The sequence below is a fragment of the Jaculus jaculus genome, chromosome 3, assembly GCF_020740685.1.
Source record: "Jaculus jaculus isolate mJacJac1 chromosome 3, mJacJac1.mat.Y.cur, whole genome shotgun sequence".
NCBI lineage: Eukaryota > Metazoa > Chordata > Mammalia > Rodentia > Dipodidae > Jaculus > Jaculus jaculus.
In genome coordinates this window covers 146,718,209-146,729,099 of record NC_059104.1, presented here as the reverse complement: position 1 = coordinate 146,729,099, position 10,891 = coordinate 146,718,209, and the positions used below count along the sequence as shown (strand labels likewise).

At 40.2% G+C, this 10,891-nt stretch overlaps 1 non-coding gene across 1 annotated transcript; it reads right to left on the bottom strand.

Moving 5' to 3' along the window:
- Positions 1 to 9,810: 9,810 nt before the first annotated feature.
- Positions 9,811 to 9,941, bottom strand: LOC123459962. The gene has a single exon (XR_006636693.1). It is a non-coding gene; the product is annotated as a small nucleolar RNA SNORA33 (small nucleolar RNA).
- Between the last annotated feature and the right edge of the window lie 950 nt (positions 9,942 to 10,891).

The window sequence follows — 10,891 nt, the reverse complement described above, 5'->3', positions numbered from 1 at the left end:
TATGACCATCCATCAGATTTAACATATAATTTACCCTGAAATGGAAGGTGCAATTAGCACTTCCAGTGCAAGCCTATGTACCAGGCTTATTTCATGGCTGCTGATCTGGTGTAATCCCAGTTACCTTTTGTGATGGCTTTGGTCTCATCTATGCTGTGAGTCCACTTGGGGCCCTCTTTGGCTTTCTTTGGGCTCAGGTAGGTGGATTGGTTGGTGGGTTGCTGCTCTGCTCACCTGTGCTGGGTTCTGTGTAGGTGAGTTCACTTCCCCAGGTTTCTGGTGCTTGCACTAACAGTGGGTGGGGGAAGGGTATGGACGGTGGCTTAAGGTGTCCTGCTGGTCCTAGTGATCCTCTTCCTCACCGGCCACTTCACTGGTCCCTGCCATCCTCCCTTCACGTGTCTTGAGTTTGTGAGGAGGCTCATGAGAGTGGATAATCCTCTCACCTGGCTTTTCCTGCTGCTCAGGCTAAGCATGGCATCTGTGGCCCCACGGACCTGGTGCTGCCAATGATGGAGCTGTTTCTGCCTGCCTCTTCAGTCTCTAGATGCTCTGGATCTCTCCTACTTCATTGCTGTGGTTGAAAATTCCTTAGGTACCTTCTTTTTTAAATAGAAGAGCAGTTCATTTTGCTCTTTTTTTTTTTTTTTTTAGCTTTTTATCCCCTAGGCTGCTTTGGCCTGGTTCCTACACTGCTGTCTTAACTGGGAGTCCCCTGTTTATTCTTATAGATACATAATTCACAGTTCTTGGAGATGAATATGAACTGGAAACATTAAAAAATTCAAAATGGCTTATGTTACCACCATTCTGTGATGCTTAATATTATTCATTTTGGTTTATGCCGTTGTACTCTTTTCCTATATTTTTATAATTTATAAAAGTTATATCATTTTTATATGCTACCTGATAATCTTTTATTTAACCTGACTCAATCATATTCTGTTGTGTCATTGTATGTCATTGGATGTGATTTTATTCACATTTCTGTACACTTTTACTTAACAATTTAGAACAGCTTGTGATTTTTATATGTTCAGAGTATAGTCCTCACTAATGTGTGAAAAGTACACAGAATTAAAATCACATATACTAGAATTTTACATAATGAAAATTCACAGTAGGGAAAGGAGTATTGTATTAATGGAAATTGGTGCTAAATAGATGAAGAAACATTAATCTCTGAGCACTTCCTGTTGCGAGAATAACCCACTGATTTCTCAGTGCCCAAGTGAAAATTATGCAAGTGTATAGTGGTGTGTGTGTGTGTGTGTGTGTGTGTGTGTAAATTTCCTATTATAAACACTGCCTCCAGTTCTGGCCATATTTCTCTAAAATAGAAAATGAGAAATAAAGAAAGGCAAATCAAGACAATTGTAGAAAAATAATATAAATGATTTAATTTGATATGAATATCAAAATACATGAACAAAATATAAATTAAAAGGAGGAAATACTGGAATGAGACTTAAGAATACCAAAAGGTTTGTGTTTTATATGAATATGCACACAATAACATGTTACTTAAGTTGTAGCAAGTGGAACTTTGGACATGAAGTTGAGCTCTTGCATCACTAAATTCAGTGCTTGACTGTAGGTAGCACCTCAGGTCTCTAATTAGGAGTCCTAAAAATTAGAATTTATAAGGAAGTATCTTCCCATTTTAGAACCTCAATTGTTTGAACCAAGAATGGACTACACAATATGCTGAAATTCCTTTCAGGATAGGAAACATATGTTACTTTATAAATTGAGGAAAGTATAGAAGTTTTGAGTATAAAAATTAAATTTTTTAGTTAATATGTAGTATTTTCCTCTATGGAAGCTTCTATGCCTATTTTGCAACTATTCTTTTTCACTCAGCACTGCAATATGAGAATTCCTCTAACCTTAAACACTTGAGAACTTAATGTTGGATGGCTTGGTTGTACCCCACAGTGTGTCTCCTCCCTCATCTTATTCCAGCCTCTGATCCAGCCCTTAAACCTTGGGTTTGGTTGTGCTTGGAGAGTGATAGGGAGGGTGACTGGGAGGTCCTAGGGAGAGTGTGGAGGAATATCCACTTTCAGGTGCATCTGGCCTCTTTGGCCCGCTCCTGAAATTCAGAGTCTGATTCCTGTGAGTATCTTCTTTGTACTTTCAAGAACATCGTCCCTGTCCCACTGAGAACCCAGCTCTGGAAGGAAAGGGCCCATCTTCATCAAATTTGGCTGGAGAGACTGATGGGATTTGGGAGAACATGAATAGCCTGTAAAATGGATTTCTCTGTGAGCCAAGTGGACTCCAAAGAGCCGTTCTTTCTGTATTTTCTCTTTCTTGAGTCTCCTGACACTGGCTTGTCCCTGCTCTATGCTTCATAATAAATTTGTTCTTATTAAGGATTTTCATATTCCAAGGTGTCAGTACTCACCCACTTACTATTTTCAGGATAAATGCAGAAGATAAATGAAGATGAATGCAAGATGATCAGCTGAGACATCTCAGCACAGCCTCTGTGGAGTCCTTGTGGGATTTGAGGATGCTGTGTCTAGACTTCCAAGGCAGGACTGCTGGTATTCCTGTAAACCATGACGCCCTTTATACAGTTGAATTGTGGAGAGAGTTATGGAATCTCCTGCTTATGAAGGTCTAAACATCTTACTATCAGGTAAGGTATGAGTTACTTCCATGCAGTGACATTTTCATTCTTTATGTCTCTATGAGCTTTGGCAGCAAATCTATTTTATTTCATTTTATTTATTTATTTTTTAATCTTTAAATTTTTATTATTATTACTATTTTGACAACTTCCATAGTTGTAAACAATATCCCATGGTAATTCCCTCCCTTCCCCCACTTTCCCCTTTGAAACTCCATTCTCCATCATATCCCCTCCCCCACTCAATCAGTCTCTCTTTTATTTTCATGTCATGATCTTTTCCTCCTTTTATGATGGTCTTGTGTAGGGAGTGTCAGGCACTGTGAGGTCATGGATATCCAGGCCATTTTGTGTCTGGAGGAGCAGTTGTAAGGAGTTCTACCTTTCCTTTGGCTCTTACATTCTTTCGCAAGAAGAGAGAGAGTATGGGCACACCAAGGCCTCTAGCCACTGCAAATAAACTCCAGACACGTGTCTCTTTATTCATCTGTTTTTATGTGGGTACTGGGGACTCAGACCTGTGTCATTAGGCTTTACAGGCAAGTTCCTTAACCTCTGAGCAATCTCTCCAGGCCAATTTATAAGTAATACTTATCATTTCCTGTGTCCTGGGCACTGTCCTAAATACTAGAATGGTAGTTACTATTTTAATACTTACAACAACCCCATGAAGTAGGTGTTACCATAGGCATCACCTCCACTCATAAGTGGAAAACTGAGGCATGTCACACTTAAGTAGCTTTCCTAATGGCAGACAGATGGGCAGGGTTATGGCTGATTTTTTCTATTTTTTAGCTTTCTATTGACAACTTCCATCAATATAGACAATGTACCATTGTACTAACACTTTCCTTTTCCCTTTTCAATGCCTCTTCCATTGAATCCCTTTTTCTTTCTAACTAATCTCTCTCTTCTTTTTTTTATTTTTTACATTTATTATTTTTTATCTTTTCACAATTTTTACTAACACTTTCCATGATTATAAAAAATATCCCATGGTAATACCTCCCCCCCCCCACTTTCCTTTGAAATTCCATTCTCCATTATATTACCTCCCTATCTCAATTATTCTACTTACATATATACTATAGCAACCTATTAAGTACCCTTCTCCCTTCCTTTCTCTTCCCTTTATATCTCCTTTTTTAACTTACTGGCCTCTGCTACTAAGTATTGTCCTTCTCACACAGAAGCCCAATCATCTGTAGCTAGGATCCACATGAGGGAGAACTTGTGGCTCTTGGATTTCTGGGCCTGGGTTACCTCACTTAGTATAATCTTTTCCAGATCCATCCATTTTTCTGCAAATTTCATAACTTCATTTTTTTTTTTTTTACCACTGAGTAGAACTCCATTGTATAAATATGCCACATCTTCATTATCCACTCATCAGTTGAGGGACATCTAGGCTGGTTCCATTTCCCAACTATTATAAATTGAGCAGCAATAAACATGATTGAGCATGTACTTCTAAGGAAATGTGATGAGTCCTTAGGATATATGCCTACGAGAGCTATAGCTGGGTCATATGGTAGATCAATCTTTAGCTGTTTTAGGAACCTTCACACTAATTTCATCAATGGCTGGACCAGATTGCATTCCCACCAGCAGTGCAGAAGGGTTCCTTTTTTTCCACATCCCCACCAACATTTATGATCATTTGTTTTCATGATGGTGGCCAATCTGACAGGAGTGAGATGGAATCTCAATGTAGTTTTAATCTGCATTTACCTGATGACTAGTGATGTAGAACATTTTTAGATGCTTATATGCCATTTGTATTTCTTCCTTTGAGAATGCTTTATTTAGCTCCATAGCCCATTTTTTGGTTGGCTTATTTGATTCCTTATTATTTAACTTTTCGAGTTCTTTGTATATCCTAGATATGAATCCTCTATCAGATATATAGCTGGCGAAGATTTTTTTTTCCCCATTTTGTAGGTTGCCTCTTTGCTTTATTCACTGTGTCATTTGCAGTACAAAATCTTTGTAATTTCATGAGGTCCCAGTGATTAATCTGTGGTTTTATTGCCTAAGCAATGGGGTTGTATTCAGAAAGTCTTTGCCAAGACCAATATGTTGAAGGGTTTCCCCTACTTTTTCATCTAGCAGTTTCAGAGTTTCAGGTCTGATGTTAAGTTCTTTAATCCATTTGGACTTAATTCTTGTGCATGGAGAGAGAGAATAATCTATTTTCATCCTTCTACAGATATATATCCAGTTTTCCCAACACCATTTGCTGAAGAGGCTGTCTTTTCTCCAATGAGTATTTTTGGCATTTTTATCAAATATCATTTGGCTATTGCTACCTGGACTTACATCTGGGTCCTCTATTCTGTTCCATTGATCTACATGTCTGTTTTTGTGCCAGTACCATGCTGTTTTGGTTACTATGGCTCTGTAGTATAGGTTAAAATCAGGTATGGTGATACCATCAAACTTATTTTTGTTGCTCAGTATTACTTTAGATATTCGAGGCTTTTTTTGTGATTACAAATGAATTTTTGGACAGTGCAGGTATGCTGGGGTAAAATAAAAAAGAATAATTCAAAAATATTAAGGAATTATCCTGGATTACATCAGATTTCTGGTACACATTCATATATGGGCAAGACAGAAGAGTTTCTCTGGAACATATATCGACTTCTGTTGTTCAAGTTTATAAAGGTGACCAGAAATGGGAGACCCCTTGTAGAATTTGTTCTAACCCACACCAAATAATTTCTAACCCAGGATATTTGACATGAACATGAGATATGATGAGATTGGACAAGTCCTGCATCTAGAATATTCTAGTAAAAATAGTAACACCATATATATGGACTTGAAATGTTCTCTGTAACAGACAGCTTCAGGTTTGCTGAGATGAACTTCCAGGTCAGGCACAGTTATGGAGGAAGAGATTTATTGAAGCTTACAGATCCAGGGGAAGTTCCATAATGGCAGAAGAAGCTGGCCTTGCTTTCACAGGTCCAAGCAGAGAGAGAGAGAAGCCTCAAGCCCCAAAACCAAAAGACACACAGCACACTTCAGGTGTATCTAGGCACTTTGCATATCTTTGAACTAGAATTTCAAACCCACCACCACACCTTACGGCTAGACCCTAAGATCTACCCAGTAACACTGCCTCTTACCAGGTGGCTGCAGATGTAAATTACAAACTAATAAAACACTGAATATATTGTGGAGGGGGGGGGCATCTATTCAAACTACCAGAAGCTCTAATATGTAAATGGGAATCCAAAAACCCAAATTTAGTTCTGTGCAACCTCTAAATGAATGATTTCTTTCTAGAGTTCAACTTACCTCTTCCATGTGAGCTAGGGGTAAATCAATGCTTGAATTTCCTATTATAACCCACATAACCTTAAAATCTTTCTCACCCCAGAGTTTCCAGAATCTACTACAACTAATGGAATCGAAATAAGTTTTAGAATGAATCAACTCAACAGCCTCTTCTATTACTTCCATACTTTTTACAACAGCATTTCATTTGATATTTTCTCTGATTTCTTGGGGTAAAGATTCTTCATGTAGGCACGCTGACTGTCTGGGGACTGACTCTTTCCTGGCTTCCAGCCATGCCGTTCGATTTTGCGTATCAGCTGCATATGGAGTCTTCAGCAATAGGGTCTTACCACTGGCCTTTGGTGAGTCATCAAGTACTCTGACAGAAGTCTGTCATTGTTTTGGGAAACCTTGTAGGTTTCTATGATGAAAAGCTCATTGTGGATGGTAGCCCCAAGCTGGAAGTGGGGGTTACAGGTCAGTGCCCACTTGTGCATCTGGATAACATGGGTCCTGGGGAGTCGAGCCTTGAACCAGGTCCTTAGGCTTCACAGGCAAGCGCTTAACCACTAAGCCATCTCTCCAGCCTTTTTTTTTAAAAAATATGTGCTCCTGGAGATTCTGATTCAGTAAGACTGAAACAATAGTGTATAGTTTTGAATATCAACACTGTTAATTTTGGAAATATGACTTGTTTTGGAACTTCTAAAAGCTATTACTATCATAAAGTTTCAATTTGCAAAAAAATAAAATAAAATAAAATAAATTCTCTGGTTGGAGAGATGGTTTAGTGGTTAAGGTACTCACCTGCAAAGCCAAAGGACCCAGGTTTGATTCTCTAGGACCCATATAAGCCAGGTTCACTTGGTGGCACATGCCTCTGGAGTTCGTATGCAGTGGCTTGAGTCCTGGCATGCCCATTTTTTCTCTCTCTCTGTCTCTCAAATAAATAAAAATAAAATATTTAAAAGTTAAAAAAAAAAGATTGTTCATGTAGGGTGTCCAGGGAGTGGTTTCTAGAGGTCTAAGGAGAGCCCAGAGGTCTATAGGTTCCTTGCTCTCTGACTCCCCCTGGTGATCATGGCTGTGACAATGATGCTGTGGTTATCTCCTAGGGTACTAGCCATGGGTGTTGAGATTCTGGGAGCTAGGTGAGGGCACGCCCCAGCTGAGATCAAATTGCCCCATGCCTCTTCCAACTAACAAGGAAAAATGGGAAGACTGGGAAATTCCTTACAAATTTAAGCTACCTATATTTTGGCTCATAAATTTGGTACTTTCTTTTTCACTATTTGTTTAAAGTAGGAAGTAGTATGAAGAGGCAATAATTTAATTTGCTACAAAATGTCTGTTTGGTTATTTCGAGTTTAGCATAGTAATGCTTTAAAATGGCTCACACAGCTCATTCTGGATGTTTTGCTGTGGAATGTGTCTCTGGACTGCTAGCTCTTGGAATGTGGAGGGCATGCTTGAATGAGCTACAAACCAGCAAGAGTATGACAATTCTATTAAACGCGTTACTTTTGAGAGCAGCCAACATCCAGCCTCACCATTTTGGATTGAGGCTAAGGCTGAGGAAAACAAGGTGCTCATGTGTGAGAAGCTAACCCTATTTGGCTGTTGTGATAGGCCTCCATGTGAAGATTACCGCCAGCCCTTGCCAGGTTATAGGTGTCTATAGAAGGGAGAGTCACTTCTAGGATCAGCCATGCCCAAACACTGACATACTAGGACTGTATGAATTGCCTGTCATGACACTGTGATAAAATGCCTGGCTAAAGCAACTTAAGAAAGGAAAGATGTATTTTTGTTCATGATTTGAGGCGACACAGTTCATCGTGGCAAGGAAGGCATTGCAGCAGGAGGGGCTTACCACTGTGGTTGTAGGAGCATGCTCACAGGAAGCAGAGGGCTCAGGCCTCATAAAAGGCTTTGCATGTTCCTCTACTGCCCCATGTCTGTCGGATCTCATGTCCAAAAGGTTACACAACCTCTCAAAATAAAGCCCCCAGTTTGGGAACAAATACTCAGACACAGGACGCTGTGATAGTCTATTGCAAGTTACCTTATCATTACTGGGACATTGATGGGAAGAAAGGGTGTATTTTGACTTGTAGTTTGCGGACAAGCTTCATCATGACAGGGCACAAGCAGAGGCTTGTCATCACCTCTGCCATAGCAGGTGGAAGATAGCAGGACATGAGCTCCCTTCTGGCAGAGGAGAGCTGGCTATAACAAACCCAAACCCACTCCCAGAAACATATCTCCTCTATCAAGGTGCTATCTCTCAACTGGCCACCAGTTGGGGGCTAAGCATTAAAAACACATAAGTTGGGCTGGAGAGATGGCTTAGTGGTTAAAGGCACTTGCTTTCTAAGCCTGAAGACCCATGCTTGATTCCCCATACCTATGTAAAGCCAAATGCTCAAAGTGGCACACATGTCTGGAGTATTTTTTGCAATGGCAAAAGGTCCTGGTGCACCCATGCCCCTCCCCCCCCCTCTCTCTCTTTCTCTCTCTTTCTTTCTCTCTTTCTCCCTGTCTCTCTCTTCCTGCCTCTCTCCATGTCTCTCCAATAAACAAAAGTATTTCAAACACATGAGTTTATGGGGCACATTGTATACAAACCATTACAAGAACATTTCAAATTTGAATAATAACAAAGTAATACCCTGTCCTGTGGCCTACAGGATAGGTATCTGACATTCAAGGTCTAAGAATTTTGATTCCTAGGGCCTGGCAGATGCATGGATTCAAAAAAATTATCTGACTTTTAACATTTTGATCCTTGATCCCAAGAATCTCTGATGAATTCTGTCCCAGGCTTTGGATGCTAATTTAAGTAATCTGTTATAAAACTGGAAAACATAACATATTCTTTTGGTTGTAAAGATTTTGTTTGCTCATGCCAAGAACCATTCATAACATGATATTTGTATTTGATTTCTTTTCCATATAAACTAGAACCCATTGACTTGCCATAGGCCCACGGAACTAGAGCCTGCATGGCTAATCTCACTACCCAGTGTTCTCTCTCAATGGAGTAAGTTACTGCTTCTATTCCCTTGACTTTTCTTCCAGCACCAACTTGGAATAAAAACTTTCTCCAGATTGTCATTGCTGCTAGTCAGCACATGACTCACATTTGCCCAGAAAGCTCTACATTTTGTACATGGGGAAATGGGAGTCAATTAAAGAAGTGAGCTATTTGGATATGCGTGGAATCCTTTCTCAGGTTTCCTTGCCCAACCTAACATGTGTTGATCAGTGCTTAAACCTCTGCAGACACTAAACTAGTTGGAAGTTGGCTTCTGCTACTGCCTAGAAAGCTTTTGCTGCCGTCTGTGAAGCTATACCCTTCGGTTTCTCGTATGTCCATGACACCCTTTCAAGTAGCCAACGTACACCTGTAGCTGGAGCCATTTCAAGGTACCTTTGCAATCTGGAGATTGGTGGTCAAATGCCTTTCCCTTCCCGAAGACCCTGTTCCAGCTATCTTATCACTAAATATTTCTTAGAAAATACTGACCTGAATGGATCATGAAGTATCGGGGGCTCTTTCCCGCTGAGATAACACAGGGAAAAAAGTAGAACAATAGATCCCAACATTAACAGTGTCATTGTTTCTCCTGAGATTAACTTGAGTATAGAAGCCAGGCCTTTCCTCATTAAAGCAGTGTGCTCTGTTTTGCTTGTTACGTGGGGGCAGAGATTCTTTGTAGAAAAACAATTTCATCCACACTTAAATGCTTAAGGTATTGAAGAGAAGCCCTTTTCATTCCTGCCAAGGGTCCTTCATGGATAGTAATAAAAATGGATATGATTAAAATTTTTTTCATGTAATTTGTTAATCTTAGAATAAGTTACATTCTTCAATATTATTATATTGCAGTCATTCTGAGGGACCATATTGACCCCAGTTGTCCTTAAATCTCATAAAATGGCATCACTGGTGCCAGCTGTTTCTAAATTTCTGCAGAAACCCATTCAGTTAATCAGATTAATTGGCTGGCTCAACCATGGATATTCTTTATCAAGATTTGAGCATGTGGCAGACTGGGTTCATGTGGAGTATCTTGCATTATGCTCACAACAGACCTACAACAAAACTTCTGTTTTATGAATGAAGAGAAAGGGACACTGAGTTATAGATATGGCCACTTTCCCATGGTCACATAGTTTAGCTGTAGCACAGATTAAATTGAACCCTGGGCCCTTGAGTGTATTCTTGGAACCATCATGAGAGTTTTTTCTATCCTCAAAGATAGTTCTTGGTATGAGTTACTAAGGAGAAAGCAAGGAAGGGACCCCCAACTAACTGAAACCAGCTTCCTTCTATGGAAACCACATATGATTTCATTGCATTCTCTCAAACACCCTCCTTTACTTAGATGGGCAAACTTGCAGTAGATTGACTGGGTAGCTGTGGCCAATACCATGGATATGAGAGGATTAGCTGGTTTGGGTTGTGAACAGGGATCTGTCTGCAGGTTCAAAAGTGCTCACTGCCTCCTGTGCAGAAGGAGAACAGAGGCGCAGCACATTCCTGTGTCTTTCTTCACACAGGTGTTTCATCCTGCCCCCAGTTATCTGTTGACACTAATAGTGCTGACGTATTTCTCTGTACATAAGACATGCTCCTAAGAGCAGAATCTCTGGGATCCAAGTATGTCCTTTTGAGCTCTAAAGTTTTTGCAAATGGCTGTTGTTTGATAGATGCTGGGTGATTCATGGGGCAGACAGAACTTGATCTTGTGTAAGGGTGACGGTAAACCGACTGTATTCCATAGCAATGATCAGCTAGGACTCAGGTGAGAGATAGATTCCTGGGATTTCTGGTTTCCTCAGAGCTTCCAAGTGTGGTTGTCAAGATGATTGTTATTTCATGCACATTCCTCGGATCTGATTGCCTGGTCTCGTCCTTACACTGCAGACCTCTGCAGCTCTGCAGCAGTCACCACGGAG